Source organism: Impatiens glandulifera, chromosome 7, assembly GCF_907164915.1.
Source record: "Impatiens glandulifera chromosome 7, dImpGla2.1, whole genome shotgun sequence".
NCBI classification, from domain to species: Eukaryota; Viridiplantae; Streptophyta; class Magnoliopsida; order Ericales; family Balsaminaceae; genus Impatiens; species Impatiens glandulifera.
This window is the reverse complement of record NC_061868.1, coordinates 26,361,689-26,381,208: the sequence shown is the minus strand read 5'-3', so window position 1 is coordinate 26,381,208 and position 19,520 is coordinate 26,361,689.

Sequence of the window (19,520 nt, the reverse complement as noted above, 5' to 3'; positions counted from 1 at the left end):
AACTATAGTTTCTTTAAGTTCAAAATTTGGTGATACTCGGGAAAGGGCTTATGCGCTTCATTCTCCGTACTCGTTTTAAAAACAATCTCTACTTATAAATTTAGCTTTTAAAAATTAGTTATATAACGTTTTATTTTAATTGATTATTCTTCCGGTCCTAGACATGCTTTGGTTTTTGTGTATTTATAGAATTGTAAGAACAATTATTAAAATGTTGGTAATCAAATTTTGATCTTTTAGAATTCGTTGTTTAAATTAATTAAAAATAATTAATTTAAAAGATTATTTATTTAAAAATAAAGTCGCCAATTGATTTTTAAAAATCAATCAACTTGCATGTGTGTATATACATATTTTAATTTAAATTCGTAGTTTGGTGATACTCGAAAAAGGGCGTTTACGCTTCATCATCCGTACTCGTTTTAATAAGAGTCTCTACTTATAAATTTGGCTTTTGAAAATTATTTATATAACGTTTTATTTTAACCTATTATTCTTCTGATCATAGACATTCATAGGTTTTTGTGTTTTAAAGAATTCTAATAACAATTATTTAAATACTGGTACATATTGCTAATAATGACAAGGGAGGAAAATACCTGAAGAACATCATTTCAAAATACATTAGGGTTTAAAAATATTTTTTGTGAAAATATCCGAAAAATATTTTAAAATTGTTTTCTAATTTTTCGGAATTTTTAGAATATGCTTTGAGGTTTCAAAATCACAAAAATAATTTTGGAATTTTAAAAGAGAACCAAAATGGACTTAGGATCGGTGTCCTTGGTCTTGGGTTTGTTTTATCGGTCATGGCTATAAAGCCCTTAGTCCTGACAGAGAACCCCTCGGTTCGGGTTCACGATCCTCGATTAGGGTGCAGAATCCCCTCAGTCGGGGTTCTAAGGCATCTCGGTCATTTGCTACCATTCTCGGTCGGACGCCTCAGTCATAGGTGGAAGTCTTCGATCCTGGGTTTGGGAGTTCTCGATCGAGTGCGAGATTCCTCGTTCCAAGGTCTAATTTCTCGATTGGACTTCTCGATCATAGGCGGAAGTCTTCGGTCCTAAGTTCAGGAGTTATCAGTCTGTTTCTTGATCATAAGTCTGAATTCTCGGTCGAATGTTAAAATTCTCGGTCGGGCCTCTCGATCCTAGATGAAGAACATCGGTTGGACATCTCGATCCTAGTTGAAAAGCCTCGGTCAAACATCTCGGTCTTGACTCAAATTTATTGGTCGGACCTCTCGGTCTTGACCGAAAATCCTTGGTCATTACTCTTGGTCCTGGTCGGACCTCTTAGTCTTTAAGAACATCAAAATTACAAATTTTGCATTTTTGATGGAGACTTGGATTCTTTGATCCAAGATCTTAAGTAGCTTCACAAAGCTCCCAAGAACATTAAAATCATCATCCCAAGGTATCATTTGACATGGGTGATGATCAATTTGTTCAAAACAATTTATGGCAAAAAATCGGGTGTTTGGTTTTAAAGCTAGAGAAACAGACGCTCCTCTAGACGTCTGATCAAGTCGGAAGACGTCTAACTACGCTTCTTTCTTCAGACCACATCTAACAAGAAGTTAGATGACATCTAACTACGCTTCTTCATTAGACCACGTCTAAAGGAGTTAGACGATGTCTAGCAACGCTTTCCTTAGACCGCGTCTGAAGGAGTTAGATGACGTTTAACCGCTCTTTCTTTAAACAATATCTAAAGGATTTATACGACGTCTAACCGCACTTCCCTCAGACCGCGTCTAAAGGAGTTAGACGACGTCTAACCGTGCTTTCCTTAAACTACGTCTAAAGGAGTTAGACGACATCTAACCGCGCTTTCCTTAGACCGCATCTGAAGGAGTTAGATGACGTCTAAGCGCGCTTTAATTAGACCACGTCTAAAGGACTTAGACGACGTCTAACTGCACTTTCCTAAGACCGCGTTTGAAAGAGTTAGATGACGTCTAATCACACTTTCCTTAGACCACATCTAAAGGAGTTAGACGACGTCTAACCGCTCTTTCCTTAGACCGCTTCTGAAGGAGTTAAATGACGTCTAACTGAGCTTTCCTTAGACCGCATCTGCAGAAGTTAGACTACGTCTAACAATACACACTCCTTAGACCACGTCTAACGGAGTTAGACGACGTCCGAATATACAGTCTTCTTTAGTTCTATACCTGTACAAAAGTAAGTTACCCAACTTAGTTTTGTTCAAGTCACAACTTAGTTATATATAACCACATCATTAAAATTATGTCATTCTTATCTCTTAAGTTAATTAATTATTTCTTTCTTAATTAATTTAATCTTTTTCTTATTTAATTTAATCCAACAATTTCCCCCTTTTTGATGATCTTTAAAACTAAGTTAAAAATTGAGTTAAAAATATAATCTAAGAAACCAACTAGTCTATTTATAATCACACACAAAGTTCATAAAATAAATAAAGGAAAGTTCAAGAAAAGGAAAGTTCAAGATTCTTCCCTTTTAGTTCTTGAGTATTTAGCGATCAGGATCTCTGTTGTCGAGTACACGTTATATGAAGCTTCGATTATCTCCTCGACCACCTCCACGACCACCTCCGGGACCTCCACGACCACCTTGGATAGGCAAACCACCTCTTGTTATTCTCCTTGGGGAACGACTTTTATGAATACGAGCTTCTTCTTGATTTATTATTGCTAGTTGATTTTCTTCCCCCTTTTTAATATCATCAGCAACTTTAGTGGCTTTATATGCCCTATCTTTCTCGACATTGAAGTGTCTAACAACTATACCAGCATCTTCTAAACGTTCTATTTCAGCACTCTTCAAAGATTTAGCAACTTCAAGAAACTAGAGGGATAAAGATTCAATCGAAGACCTTGTCTCATTATGAAGTTCAAGAGCAAAAGACTTGGTCTAGTCATGAATATCCGAGTTTTACCTTGTGCATATTTGGCATGCATCTTCTTATACTGAAGTGTTGGGAGCTTACTTCATACGTGTTCTGCAACATGTTTTTATCAGTTCCTTTTTGTGCAGCGGCTAAGGCAGCATTAACTTTAGAGGATTCTATAGAACTCTTCTCGAGATTTGCAGCTGGGAGGACATGTCTTGAATGTTCTGCTTCATTTTGCCCAATGCATCCATGAGGACCTTGCAGACGCTTACAACTTCAGGAGACGTTTACTCAGAAGAAGGAGGGACAGAGTAAACAATTTGTGAACCAACAGGGACAGAGCGAAGAGGATTACCTTGGAGGCTAACCTGAATCGAGTGCTTTGGTTCTTTGTCCTGGGCGGGTGCTTGGTGAGCATTTATTATTGCCCTGGAGTAGCTTCGAGTCCCTTGTATTTCAGCACACATCTCATTGACATATCCTGAAATATCTTAAGATCGAAGAGTATGTTCAAGAAGGGAACAAACAGTCCTCACAAGAGATAGACGAGTTTTGGTTAGAGGGGCAGGCATTCTCTCTTCAGACTCCTTCTCTTCAGATGAAGAGGAAGACTTAGCAGCTTTAGCTTTAGATGCCCTTTGAGAACGGACACGTTCCCCCTTAGCAGATGGAGTTTACTCTGGTTCAGACGGTTTCGAGTGTTTCCTCTCAGTAGATGGAGTCTACTCTAGTTCTGACGAGAGTGGAATGCTAGACGTCTCTTTCTAAATGGGCAAGGGCGTCTGATCAGACACAAGAGATGTAGCCTCCTCAACAAATAGAGTCTGCTTCTGTTCGGACGTTGGAGGGAATTCGAACGTCTCCTTTTGAGTGGGTATAGCAGTCTGCTTAGACATAGGAGCAAGAACCTCTTCCTCCTCAGAATTAGGTGTTCCTTGTTGAGCATCAGATGGGAGGGGCGTCTACTTAGTTCTGAGAACTTGACAAGGCTCGCGTCAATGCATACAACCTCTTCATTAGTATCTACACAGTTGAGCTCTACACGCGATTGTCTGATTCTAAAGACATCCGATCGAGACGACTCGGTGCCATGAACGTATTGATTGAAAATGGAGCAGTAGGACTCCATGAGAAGTTTAGGCGGTTAAGAACCTTCACCTCCGTTTGAGCATATTTGTGAAAGGAGTTGAAGTTAGCCTTCCTTTGATTGAGAAGAGGATAAATAGCATGCCCCATCGTATTTCTCACGACAAGTTCTCTTCGCTTAAGGGCCTCGTGGACACTTGTCATTTTGCCCATGAAAGAATAGCCTCCTCCATTTTTAATAGCTCCTTCCACTCCTTTGCAATATGTTTTCTAGTGATAATTTCGGCGTATGCAGAATGGAAACATTGGCTCAACCAAGTGTCAAAAGTTTCAATTCGTTTTGCCTCTTTCACCTCAACATCTTCCATGATGAGGTCGAAAATTAGATTTGCTTCTGATGTGTGCTTGGAAGTTTCTTCGACCACACCTTTTACTTTTCCTAGAACCTCAATAGTTTTAGGAGAAGGCGCTGATTCTCTAAAGAAAATTCTTGCAGCCCCCCGTGCTGCTCTTAGTAGGGAGAAATGAGATGTGTTCTTCGAGATAAAATTTTATGGGAGAGCAGCACCAGTAGGAACAACAATCGTTTGGATGGATTCTTTGTCAATGATAGCAGTAGAAGACGAGGGCACAACCTCATGATTTGTTTCAGGAAAAGTAATTTCAATATTACCAACAACATCAACCACTACTGGTTCAGCGAGGAAGATAGGCGTGTCTTCCCCCTAAATGTTCTCAATATTTACACCAATTGTCTCAGCAGTTGGTCCAGCAGTCTGTTCCACCACAGGAACTTCAATAGATGACACTTCAGCTAGTGTAGAAGGGGTTACCTGGGATAGCGTTAGCTGAACACCACCATGGTCAGGTGACTCCAATAGCGACTTGCGCTGACTCGCTAGAGCATCAGCCATGGACAAACAAGGAGAAACTTTGGAGGTCGTCTAAAGTGCTTCAGACACCTCTGTCTGTTCAGTAATGTGAGCAGATGTTACGACCCTCTCCTTCATTGGGCTAGCTGATGGAGATGGAGAGATCGAGGACAGAGGAATAGCAACGATGGGGTTGCCCTCGAATCTCACCCTTTTAGGCACAGAGTCAACTTATCTAGTGTCTCCGATAGGTGCCCTCTTGCGACTGTTGGTGCTAGAAGTGGACTCCATAACAGAAGGCTTAGCCTTCGATGTAGCCTTCTATGTCGGAAGTCGTAGGACGTTATAACCGAGTGATCGATTGACCACTCGTCTGTGGAACTAAGGACTCGAAATTCGATTCCTTGACCATCTTCATACGTATAAGGAAGCTCTTCACGATGTCGATCGTCAATGTTCGACAAGGGTTAACAGCCACACCCACGCCTACTAGAACTTGCGGATGCTCCAAAAGCCGAGTAAGTTGGACTGAGAAGCCCAAACTCTGCTTGCTATATAGAGAAACAATATGGAAAAGAGTTGAAAATAAGGCGAACGCCTAGATGACTGGAATCCCTTTAGTTAAAGCCACCATATAATCAAATAGGTCTTGAGTATAGGTGTCGAAAGAACCTGCTCTTCCTTGCAAAGATTTCGCCACAATATCATTTAAAAGACAGAAGGGGTATTTGAGAATCTTTTTCTTCCCGTTGATGTTTACCGGACCACCGATGTTCGATAATAGGATCTTCATTTCAGAGAGGATCTCGGCCGGAATTATCATGTCGAATGAATGAACTTCCGATGGAAGTTCAAGAACTCGACGAATGAGGCTACGGAGACAGAAATAGGAACGCCCTTCACCATCGCTTCAATCGAGTCTCCAATAATCTTCTTAGAAATAAAGAACTCCCGGACTTCCTTTTCATAAAAATGAAGGGACCACCGAGGAACTTCCTGAGGCGAGACACCTCCAACAACTGAACCTCCCAACTATCTCTCACTATTCATACTGGTAGACCGATTCAAATCTACATGTAATGTGTTGTGAGAGAATGAAATAGTTTTCTTAACATACATATTTGAGTTTGAAGAAGAGACGACGAAAAGTTTAGGTTTTCTTTAGAGAGAAGGCAGAAAAAAGTCTAAGGTTTTTCAGAAATCTCAAACATGGCGTGAAAAAGTCTTTTTGGAATGCAGGTCATCCTTAAGTAGAATTTTAAAGATCACATGTCCAAAAGACATTATTTGAAAATAAACTGTCATTTAATTAAAATGTTTTCCTAAGAAACTTATTAATTAAAAGTCGACAATTTAAAATATCATAAAAACCATCATTAATTGAACGACGTGAAGTAATTAGCGGTCATAAATATTAGTCATATTTTTAACTTGAAAAGACACGTGTCTTCAAGTTATTTGAAACTTAGAGATATGACTGTTCGAGTTTTGGGCGGGAAAAGTACATGGACAACTCTTGAAGAAATAACAGTTGTCCTCAACACGTCCGAAGTTGAGACGTCTAAGGACACACGTAGTTAGACGTCGTCTAAGCTATCCGTATACCTTGCATCTAAATTGGATAGACGTCTTTTTGGAAGGCGTCTGATCACGCATGTCTACAGACGTTTCAACATAAGTCTGGACGACGTTTGATCACGCACATTTACAGACGCTTTAACATAAGTGTGGACGGTGTCTGATCACGCACGTCTACAGACACTTTAGTATAAGTCTGGACAACGTCTGATCACGCACGTCTACAGAAGCTTTAGATGCCCCTCATAGTTAAATGTCTAACCAAGCCTATATGTAAGTTTCTTAAGCACAACTCGTCTAAGTACGTAGTTTCTTTAGACAACTAACTAATCTAATTAGTTCAATTAAAACCTCCGTCTACTTATGTTTGTCTAACCACTTTAATCAATAAATTTCCCCCTCAAATTGTAAATGATTAATTAAATAAAATTAATTAGGTCTAAAAGACCCAAAACATTTCTAAAATAAGAAAACTTAGTTTCGGGGAGTGGCTTCGTGAACACGTTTTCCACTTGTTGATCTGTTGAGAGATATTCTAGAAGAATATACTTCTAATTGACATGCTCTCAGATGAAATGATGTCAGATATCGATATGCTTAGTCCGAGAATGCAATACCGGGTTGTATGTAATCATTATGGCACCAGTGTTTTCGCAGAAAATCGGTAACTCGTCCGCCTCAATGCCGTAGTCCCTTAGCTGTTATTGAACCCACAATAGCTGAGAGCAGCAACTTCCTGCAGCAAGATATTAATCCTCTGCAGTAGATGTGGCGACAAACGTCTGTTACTTGCTGAACCAAGAGATCAGACGATCACCAAGGAACTGGTAAGTTCCAATAGTTCTCTTTCAATCGATCTTGCAACTTGCATAGTCTACATCAAAATAGCTAATTAAATTGAAACTGGAATCCTTCGGATACCACAATCCCATATTTTGAGTTCCCTTTAAATACTTCAAAATACATTTTATAGCAACATAATGAGATTGTTTAGGGTTAGCCTGAAATTTTTCCTATAGCCGAAGGCAAACATAATGTCTGGTCGGTTCTGCAGTTAGGTAGATAAAGGAACAAATGATCCCTCTATAAGCAGTTATGTCGACACTCTGACGAACTTTATCCTTGTCGATCTTGTTGGAATAATTGATTGGAGTGGCAGCGGCAAAACAACTCTCCATTCCGAACTTCTTTAGCAGCTCCCGGGTGTATTTGACTTGGTTGATGAAAATGCCATCTTCAAGTTGGTGAACTTGAAGTCCAAGGAAGAAATTCAATTCTCTCATCATGTTCATCTCGAATTTATCCTAAATCAACTTAGAGAGTTTCTCACATAGATTGGGGTTATTTGAGCCAAATATGATATCATCAACATATACTTAAACAAGCAAAATGTGAGAATCTTTAACAAATCTAAACAAAGTTTTGTTTATTGTGCCAATTAAAAAATCATGATCAAATAAAAACTTTGTTAAAGTATCATACCAAGCTCTAGGAGTTTGTTTAAGACCATATAACGCTTTGTCAAGTTTAAAAACATGGTTTGGTAAGGAGTGATCTTGAAAGCCTAGAAGTTATTCAACGTACATATCTTCATTTAAAATTCCATTTATAAATGCACTTTGCACATTCATTTGATAAACATTAAAAAATTTTAAAGATGCATAAACACTTTGGAAGATTCTGATTGCTTTAAGTCTTGCAACAGAGGTAATTGACTCCTCAAAGTCAATCAGACTTTGTTTCTCACAACCAAGCCATCTTCACTAAGCTTGTTTTGAAAAACTCATCTGGTTCCAATAACCGATTGATTAACCGACCTTAGAGTCAAATGCCACACTTTATTTCTTTCAATTAGGATCGGGATCGCCGAAGGAGATGTGGTCTCGCAACGTTGAACGCTTACACACACCGTTCAATAATAACACTGTTAGAGGTTGATTATCTCGTTTCCACTTAATACAAGCCGTCACAAACTCTTGATAAGTCAAGTGAGAAACTGTTTGTTTGGGCTTGAAGCAACAGATAATCAATAGGAATGATGAGATAATGAAGAACATAGAATACAAGACACAAAGTTTATGGATGTTCGAAGTATAAACCCCTACGTCACCCCTTCTTCTCAAACCTTTGAGAAGACTATTCACTAGAATATTCAGTTTGTTTACAACACGTATACAAACTAAGTCGAACAACTAGGGCTTAGTTACTACCTGTTTTCGACCTTCCAATACACTCACTCTATTCAACATAAACGACTTTGTCAACTTAAAATGCTCACTACTCACACAGAATAACTAGTATTGTAATACAAATTTAGAACTCTAACACGCTTGGAGAACTTGTGAATTTCAAAAGCTTGAAAGATTGAGGGTTCTAAAACGTGTGTTGTTCAAAAGGTTTAGTTGCTTGAAGGTTGGTGAAAGGTTAATAGCGGGTGAAAGGTACTAAAGAAGGTTGAGCTCTGTCTTCTTAAATAGGCATATTTCAACGTACATATTTGCAGCTCAACGGGTATATCTGCTTCATAGAACAATTTTCTTGATCTTCATTGTTTGAGATCCAGAATAGTACCTTAGATGAGATATTCTTTGATCTTGTCTATACTTGGATGATAGTAAGACAAATTTACATTAATGTAATTTCAATATCCAAGGAATGTATGGTTCAAACTATTCAACTTGTCTCTGATTCTAGTTCTGCTAGTGTAAGAAGATCTTTATCAGTCTTTGCATTTAAATGAAAATACTCATCTGGGAAGTGTAAAGCTGATGTCTGAATTTGCCAAAAGAGTCCATATATGTGTTCCCAAGGTTAGTAAAGAATGGGAGTTGTGAAATGCTGGATGCGCTTCATAAAATGCCGAAATATAGAATTCCGGATGTGCTTGTAGAAAGCCAATCTACAAAATACCGGAAGTGCCTTTGCAGAATGCCGATCTACAAAATACCGATATATCTAGAATGCCGATTTGTTCCAAAAACCGATTTGTACCAAATGACAATTTGGTCCAAATGCTGATATTTTCCAAAAGCCGATTTGGTCCAAAAGCCGATTTGGTCCAAATGCCGATATGTTCCAAAAGCTAATTTGGTTCCAAATGCAGATATGTTCCAAAAGCCGATTTGTACCAAATGCCGATATGTTCTAAAAGCCGATTTGTCAAAATGACGATATTTCCAAAAAGCCGATATTTCTAGAAAGCCGATATTTTGACAAAACCGATTTTAATTTGAATACCGATCTGGTTTAATCTTCACATGATTATTTTGACACAATTAGGTTCTTATTTAAATAGTTAATTAATACTATTGCTTAATTAACTATTTTTACTTATCAATTTCTCCATTTTTGATTATTTAAATTAAATATTAAAAACCTAGTAGTTTTATAACTGTTGGCTAATTTTTTTAAGTTGATTAGCTAATTTAATCTAACAATTTCTCCTTATTTGATTGTTTAGAATGGGTTGCATCTTACCCAACTCTTGACGCATCTCCTACCTCATTTTTTCCAATTCTTGGTTGTGCGCACCTAAAGAGGATGGTTGCATTGCCTCCATTCTATCCACTCGATTCTTAATTGATTCTTGCCGCGGAGTTAGCGCCTCCATGACAATTTGTCAGATGTCCTGCCTTGGTATTTCTTTGGAATTAGATCGTGTTGAGAAAATTGACTTGTGAGGGACATATTGTATTGGTACAACACCGTGACCATTTATTTGAAGGGACATTTCCGGACCGACCGGTTCTTTAAGGCTCTTTTCCCTATTATTATTACTACGATCTAATACTCCTTTAGATTTAGAAGACTTACCCAATTTAGATTGAGTAGGAGTCGACAGCATTGAATGTGGAGCTTCAATTTCCTCTTCAATAACCGGAGGGTTCAATATCGGTTGGTTCTGGATTTTCGAATTGACGTGGAGACGCATGAACCTTGTCAGCCGCGAACAAAGGATTAAATATCGCTGTATCTAGCCTATCCTCGTTCTTGTCTTCATCAGAAGTTGATCCTAGTAGACCCGAGTCTACTTCGTCAGTCGATGTAATTCTTTGAGCCTCACCAATTCGCTCCCAATCCTGTCTTGACATACCGCCATAATTCTCTTTAACGCATCGTCCTCGTACCCAATATCCATCAAATCGTTCCTGTTCTTCAGAACTTGTCCATTTTCGCTTTGATGTTACTTCTTCGATTTGCATTTGCTTGGTTCTAATCGTTTGAGTTTTTCCTTGAGGGGGAGGCATCTTTTCAACGAAATCCAGAGGCTTATTATGGTCATCAAAGTTTAAGTCGGTTTAGGGAGGATGGATTCCATTTTCTTCTAAATTAGATGTTTCACCACCATCAATAAACTTGAGAATGGTAGTAAGATATTCCTCCATGAGCCCTTTTAGATGATTAATCACCTCTACGTCTAATTTCGCTATATCAGAGGTCAAATTATACTTTGACTTGCACGCCTTGAAGATAGGAAAGATTGCTTTACCTCTTGCATAAGCATCCCCGAATATAATTTGCCTTAGAGCTTCGGCGACTCACCTTGTTTTGGTGATTGAGAAAATCGACTCCTCCAAGTCTAGTAGGGACGACAATTTTTCTTCTTCTGCTACATCCGAAAAAATTTCACCAAAGCTCATTCCTAACCTGAGGTTCACCCAAGCATTGTATAGATTGATTTTTATTATAGCTTTAACTTCAACTTCTTCAAGAATCAATTGAATGGATGACTGTGTTTCTGGAGTTACGTCAAGAGGAGAGTCAGGAGGAGGAGGAGGAGTGATACCTTTATCTGACTTACCTTTGTTTGACTTACCATTGCCAATTTCAGCAACTTCCGCTTGTTTGGGTTCTGGAACCAGTTCTTTAATTTCAAGCCTTCTTGATGTTCTCATTGCAGCAAAGGAGGAGAATGATTTAGTCGGAGTCCTTCTTATATCATGTTCGTTTGGAGGAGGCATAGTGTACAAGATCCCTTGAAGAAAAGTTGGAATAGGGATGGATTCCTCATTTGTGGCTGCTGTAGTTGTTTTATCACCAAAAGTTTTAAAAAGCGTTTCTGGAATTGGGATCTCCTTCTAAATAATTTGATCAAGATCAACTTCACAGATTTCAGTAATCTCAAGCTGGTCAATTTGTAGAAGATTTGATCAATTGGTTTTATCAGCTTCAGACCAATTGGTTATCAGTACTTCTGGTTATTCGGTTTGTGGTGCATTAAGCCGATCGGTTTTAACAGCTTCTGATCGGTCGTTTTGTTGTTCCTTTTGACAATCGGTTTGCAATACTGCCAGCTAGTTAGTATGGGGAGTTTCTGACTGATCTATATGAATATTAATTGCCGATTGAGCCTCTAAATCCGCAGGCTCAATCGTAGTAGTTTGACGAGTTGTACCTTCCACCGGGACTAATGAAGCATTAAACAGAGGGGGAGTGAGAATATTTACCTCAAGTCGAACTTTCTTTAGAGATGAAGTAATTTCTCCGGTCTCTTCAGCTCCAGTTTTGGCAATGCTATTGGTGCTTGTAGTGGACTCAATCCTAGATCCGAGTCTCTTACTTGATTCAGTACGAGTAGTTGCGTGTACTTATTTCAGACTGCTTACTGACTTTCTTTCTGCCGGTTTCGCAACGAAAGATCTACTTCTGCTAGTTTGTTTTCTAGAAGCCTCGGAGTTAGATTCCTTGGCTTTATTCGTCCTAGATATGTAATGACCAATAGAAGCACCAATTAGGATTTTCTTAGAGCTTAAAGTGTTACCTAGACCGGTAGGAACATATAAATGTTTCCTAATCCATTCAATCTGTATTGAATAGCCGATGCTTATTTTGGTATGAGAGGACACCATTTCGATGGGAGTGTTGAATAGAACACGTCCTTAGTTGATACTGTCACCCTAACGATGACACTCATCCTTTTGAACATTGATTGGGTGATTGTGTCGAAGTTTCCGCCTCTTCCTTTAAGAAATTTGGCTACGATGTCGCAAAGAAGACGATATTCGCATTTGAGATCCTTTTTCTTTCCTCTACAGTTGATAGGAACATCACTGTCTGAAAGGAAGATTTGCATATGAGCCATCACGCCGGGAGACATAGGTTCGGAGAAATCCCGTCCATGTGTTGGAAGCTTTATGGTTTTTGCAAACTTTTCTTTAGTAATGGAGAACTCCACACCATTAACCTCAACCCAGATATCTTCTCCGTCTATCTTCTCCGAATCAAAGAATAACCGTACCGCTTCGTTATAGCTAACGAACTAACCTCCTAGGAAATGCCTGAGACCGGAATCTTCAATAGATCCGAAAAACGACTTCATCTCCTTTGTTCCAGATTCGAAAATTAATTTGAAATCAACCTGCATGACATTGTTAGAGAACGAGTTATCCTTAGCTATATTGGAGGATTGACAAAGGAAGAATGTTAGATAAAATTAGATCGGTTAAATAAAACTTAACAAAAACAAAACTCTTGTTGAGGAACAGGCAAAGGACCGAACCGGTTCAAATTACTAAACCGGTTAAGAAACTCAACCGGTCAAGCATTTAAACCGACCAGAAACATGACCGCACAAGAAAGTTAAGATAGGTCTAATTAGATGGCCAGAATCAATTAAACAGTCGGTCAATCAGAAGCCATGAAAAAACCGAAGTCATTTGGTTAACATAAATAACTGGCCAGCATAAAAAAACACTTCGGGTATCTGTTGAGAATGATACCGAAGGAACAGACTAAATATTGCCATATTCATACAAGTCTGAAGAAAGTCTGCAGGCTGCAGAAGATCGTCCTGCAAGATCTTTCTACTTCAGGATAAATCAGAAAGACAATCTTCCAAGTACAAACAACTTTCCAACCGACAGTTGCCATATTGAGTAAAAGACAAACCTAGCCGGTTTGACCTACACTAGAAGACTAGACCGCCAGGTCTGAAGAATAGACCGCCAGGTCATAATCACTGAACCTCTGCTCAACCAATCAGATTCAAGGAAATGAAATGTGACCGTTGGCACATTTCACCTAAAAAAGAAGGAGTGGAAGAGGAGTAAACGACGCATCATTACAAGTTCTGAATATTCTACATCCTAAGTGAAAAGATTGTACTCTATCTCTAAAAACCTTAAAGTGCTTATTTTGAAGTGTATTTACAATTTCGGTTAAAATTGTACGAGTATTATCGAGCAGGAAATAAGTCTCGATCGGATTGTGTTTGTATTCTTTAGTGAATATCCTTCTCGCGGTTTCGAGAGGAAGGGGTGACGTAGGAGTTTTATCTCCGAACATCCATAAAAATCTGTCTTGTTACTTGCTTTCTGCTTTCTTTACTTTATAACCGATCTGCACTAATCTTCTAATACTGCTCCAACCGACTCAACCTTACCCAAAACGAATTACTAAGCTAAAAAACCGACCCAGCAATTTCCAAACATGTCTTATTAATAACCGGTCCTGCCTATCTCGTGAGTGTGCTGCTTCAACCTGAAACAAACCACTTCCGCGCTTGAACCTGGTTCAAGGGTTTGTGACAGTTTGTGTAGTATTGAAACCCCGGTATTAATCTCTAACCGGATTAATCACCACCTCTTTGAGTGAGACGCGTTGACCGGCCAGACCCCGGTCCCCCAGCCGTGACCTAGATCCTAACACAGAAGATGAAGAAAAATGTTTTAGAGAGAACGCGAAGCAAAAGAGTATATTAGGATTTATAGAAAATATTGTGATCCCAAATTTTTGGCATGCACTTCATTTTAAAAGTATTATGCCAAACGTGTTCCAAACTTCCATAAATTTGAACCGTCACTTTTAATAACGCGTATTCCCAAACACTATTAAAAGAGGAAAGATGGCACCAATTTCAATAAGGCATGTTTCCAAGATAAAATCATTATTATTTTTAATCATAAGTTTCTTTATGACTGTTAAAAAAATGACTTTAATTATGAAATTTAATTAATACACTTAATTTCAAATAAGACATAACTTCATTAAATAAAGATAATAAAAGTAAATACAAATAACCGATAATGTCATAAACTTAAATTTAAATACCCAGTTTAGAACACTAAATAACCGGTTTACACTTTTATAATTTCGAACATGATGATGATGGAAGATTAACACAAGATCTAATAAGGATATAATGACTTGAACACCCTATGATTGATTCTTTCCTAACATTTGTCGTTTCAACCCTATCGATCCAGCTCATGACTTTGTCTTTGGTTAGGATGTGGGAGGATCTTGGACGGGTTTCGGGTCCAAGATATACGTTGATATCGAAGAGAACACGACCAAGTTGGGAGACATACCCAGTCATCATTTTTGGTGAAGAGACCAATCTCTTCTGGTTATCAAAAATGACTTTTGTAAAGTTGATTGGAGTGCTTTTGATTATGACACTCATCATTTTGAAAATTTTCTTTGTGTAAACGTGTGTGGACTTTTTTGGTCGTCTAGAGATGGGTGGAACTCAAAGAACCCTTCCGTAGGAAGGTCGAAAGAATGAGCGAAATCTTCCTCGTTTAAGGATAAATTCATTTCCTACCACTTTTGACAAGATGGAATTATCAACGACTCTTGCATTTTCGAAAAATTCAAAGATTTCTTCTTCATGAATCACTTGAGACCCTTCGAGAAACTTTCTTAACCCAGAGTTCTCTAGAGATTGGAACAACTCAAGAACTTCTTTGTCTTCAATGGACAGAACGGAATCAAACTCGATGATTAAGGTGTTGCAGACAAAAGCTGGATCCATTTCTAGATTTATGAAGGAAGGAGAAAGCTTTTTGGTAATAAGAAAGAGCTCTATACCTTAAATTCGCTTATGGAGATCTGAAGAGATTTATTTGTGTGAGCTATTCTTAATGAATGCATCTTTAAATATGGGAAAGTTATCACTTAAAATTCATCTTAGAATCTATTGGTCAAGTGAAACTAACTGTTACAAGTGTGTTATGTTGGTCATAAATTTGAACGTTGAGAGACATAGGTCTTCACGTTACTCGAGGTATGACCTTTTTAATATTGTAAAAGATGTAAAAGCAGATGAAGTTAATTAAGACAGCTTTCTCATTTTGTCTATGAAGATGATACTACCAAAATGTTCACATAAATAACCGAATAGCTTTGTGCACGTCCTTTTCTCAAGGGACCAGTTATTTATTTTGAAAAAAAACCGAGTCGAGCGGTATTTGTTTAAACTTAAAGTGACTGGTCAGCTTAAGCTCTGGATTTCTTGAACTATCTGGTTTGTTTTATATGTATCTCGGTTGAATGATCTTTATCGATTTCAAAAGGGAAAAACCATCCGGTTTTATCTACTTAAGATTGTTTTTCCTCTATATTTATGCAATTGAAAAATTTTAAACTTTTATGCAATTGAGACATTTTGAGAAACGAAAGCTTCTCCCTTAAAATTTGCCCTTTTGTCAAGAAAACAAATACAATGAATGTGTTTTTGAGAAGCAAGGGCTTCTCCCTTAATGCATGCCAGATTTTTCATGAAAACAAAATACTATATGAATCCTTTTTGAGAAAGAGGGAGGTTCTCCCTAAATGAATTCCGCACTTTAAAAATGTTAATTTAATATCTGCAAGACCACAAATATTTCTAAAGTAAGAAAAATTTAGTCTCTTGGAGTGACTTAGTAAAGATATCAGCCACTTGTTGATCGGTTGAGACATATTCTAACTGAATGTGTTTTTGCGTCACATGATCTCGAATGAAATGGTGTCTTGTGTCGATGATCTTGGTCCTTGAGTGCAACACCAAATTATAGGTTATGGAAATCGTGCCTGTGTTGTCACAAAAGAATGGGGACTCCACAACCTCGATATCGAAGTCGCTCAACTGTTGTTGAATCTAGAGCAGTTGGGAACAACAACTTCTTGTGGCAAGGTATTCTGCTTCAGATGTGGAGGTATATATTGAAGTTTGATTCTTGCTTTTCCATGTAACAAGTCTATCCCCAAGGAATTGACAAGTTCCACTTGTACTTTTTCTGTCTACTTTGCAACATGCGTAATCTGCATCAGAGTAACTAATCAAAATGAAACTGGAATCCTTCGGATACCAAATTCCCACATTTTGAGTACCTTTAAGATATTTTAAGATTCTTTTAATAGCTACATATTGAGATTGTTTAGGATTAGCCTGAAATCTTCCACAAACTCCAACAACGATTAAGATGTTTGGCCTGCTTGTTGTTAGGTAGAGCATAGATCCAATTAATGTTGTTGATGGTTTTAAAGTTTAGATGGTTTAATCTTTTATGACATAACCATTTCTGGTCATTTTTGGCAATCATTAACATAACGTAAGATGTCTTATTTTTCTAGTTCATTTTATAAGAGTTTCCTACCCTACTTCCGGTCAGCAAGGTATTACCTTGCTAATCCTTAACCTGGTATTCATGAGTTTGGAAATCAACAGACAAACCAATATCACATAATTGACTAATACTAATAAGGTTATAACACATATTGTCAACAAGTAAAACATCATTGATGGTTAGATTATCATGGATAATCTTACCCTTACCCATAGTCTTACCCTTCTTGTTGTCACCAAAGGTGATCTTAGGACGTGAGCAGTCTGCTATATCAGTTAGAAGACGTCTGTTTCCTGTCATGTGTTTGGAATAACCACTGTCCAGATACTAAACAGAATCCTCCAGGCAATCATTTAGAAGTACATACACAAAACAATATTTACAATCGTTTGGTACCCACATTCACTTGGGTCCTCGGTCAATCAGTCCCTAAGGAAACTATATTTGATTTATTTTGATAGTTTTTACATTTTGTTTTGTGATTAATGCGTATGATTTTGATTTAGCAGACGTCTTTATGCTAGCCACTGACCCCTTAGCTTTAGAGGATGATTTTGTTTTAAAACTCCTTGAATTTGAGTCAAGTTTTAGATAGTCAAACTTGATAGCTGCATCTAACTTAATTTTCATCCAGCTAATAGTCGGTGGAACATAAGTTATTTCATCCTTCAAAACTAACTCCTCATGGATTGGATCAGTTTCAGTGTTAGTTAGACTACTTTTAACAAAATTTATTTATTTAAGCTTGTCAGTTGATGAGTTTAACTTCTTAGAGGACTGGTTTGGGTCAATCAAATCCTAAACCGGATTTGGATCCAACAGGTTTAAACAGACTAATCTGATATTTGACAGATTCTCCAACTCTTGTCCAAGCACTAACAATATAATTTAACCGTTTGTTTTCAGAACATAGAGTTTGTATGTTTTCTTTGAGCATCTTATTCTCATATGAGAGCTCAACCACTTTATTTTCAGAAACATTTGGTTCAGAAATTTGAGATGAAGAAGAGATATTGGTCTCATATTTTGCTTTCATTTCATTAAAATAATGTGATAATTTCTTTTACTTAATGGCCATATCATTGAGTGCAATAGTTAACTCTTCGTTGGTAAACTCTTATGAGGGAAGATCATTTACCTTGGATTGATCATCTACCCTCAAGCATGTGACGACTTCTGTATCATTTTCATTGGATGAGTCCTTTGAGTCGCTATTGGCCCATTTGGACTTGTTTTCAGCACATATAAGAACCTTCTGATATTTCTGGTTCTTCTTAGTTTGAACGTTACGACCATAGATCTGAATCAGCTTTTACCAAATATCTTTAGCAGAGGAACATGACTTGATATCGCAGAATATATTCACGTTGATTGATTGATATAGGATATCTTTGGCAACGTTGTCCAAGTTGTTAGTCATCTTATCTTCAGTTTTCCACTCACATCTTGGCGTTGCAATCTTTATGGGATCATCGGTAATGACACTCCACATATCGCAATCAAGAGCAGCCAAGTGAGCTTGCATTCTCATCATCCAATAATTGTAGTTTTCTTTCGAAAGCAGAGGGATCTCGTTGATGATAGACATGATTTAGGTTCTTGATGCTTGAGAATAGAAGACAATGCTCTGATACAAATTGATAGAATCGGTGTAATCAATAGAGACGAGAGTCTAACTATTGATGACAACTTCTAAAAAATGGTTTGATAGAAATCCTGTTAGGGATTAATATCACCTTCTATTCTTCACAAGCCCTTGCAAACTCTTGAAGCGATTCAAGTGCGGAAACGTTTTCTCAGGTTTGAAGCTAAGAACCAATGAGAGAAGAAAAGACAGAATGTAAATGACACAACAATTTGTTTATGGATGTTCGGTGAAAACTCTCATACGTCACCCCTTCTTCCACCACCGGAAGGATTCACTATACTTCTTTGAATCAAATACAGTTCACTTGCTAGCTAACTGTTGACAGAACAAGCTCTATTCAACTTATAATATGCTTAAGAATATCACTCAGCTAGATAATGTTTTCGATTCTATATCTCTCTTGAAGATTACGTACTAGTCAGTAAGCAAGTGAGAAAGCAGACAACAATTCGTGAGACAGTGTGAAAAACCATCAGCTCATTTGTTGTCCTTTATGATCTTTATATAAAAGACATGCACCAACAGTCAAATCTTCTGAATTGACATGTGGCGAGCGTCCATTGGAAAGCCTTAAATAGTACAAGAGTACATCAAACTCTGTGCACAAGAATCGTGGCCGTACCAATCTGGTAGTGCGCCGGAAATTCTTCTGAAACTGTCCTGCATAGAACAAATAGTGGAAAGAATATTTACTTATGTTGCATTCATTCATTGGATGCAACTGACTAGCGTACTGGACTGCACGGATGAGTGGAGCAGGAGTAGCGTACAACTAGTTGATCGTGGATAGACAAACGCTAACTTCAAGCAGCTGCTGAAGCGAGGCATTAGACGTGCTCTATTAGACTTCCAAGTCTAAGGAAGTTAGACGTCCACGTCTAATAGTGAAATCCATTAGACCACCAAGTCTAACGAAGTTAGACGACATGTCTAACTACGTTTCACTTCAGACTTGTCTGAAGGAGTTAGATGCCAACGTCTAACTTTCATCCGTTAGAATGCAGATCTAACTACGTATCTGTTAGACTACACATCTAACTACGTATCTGTTAGACTACACGTCTAACTACGTAACTGTTAGACTGCACATCTAACTACGTATCTGCTAAGCTCCACGTTTAACTA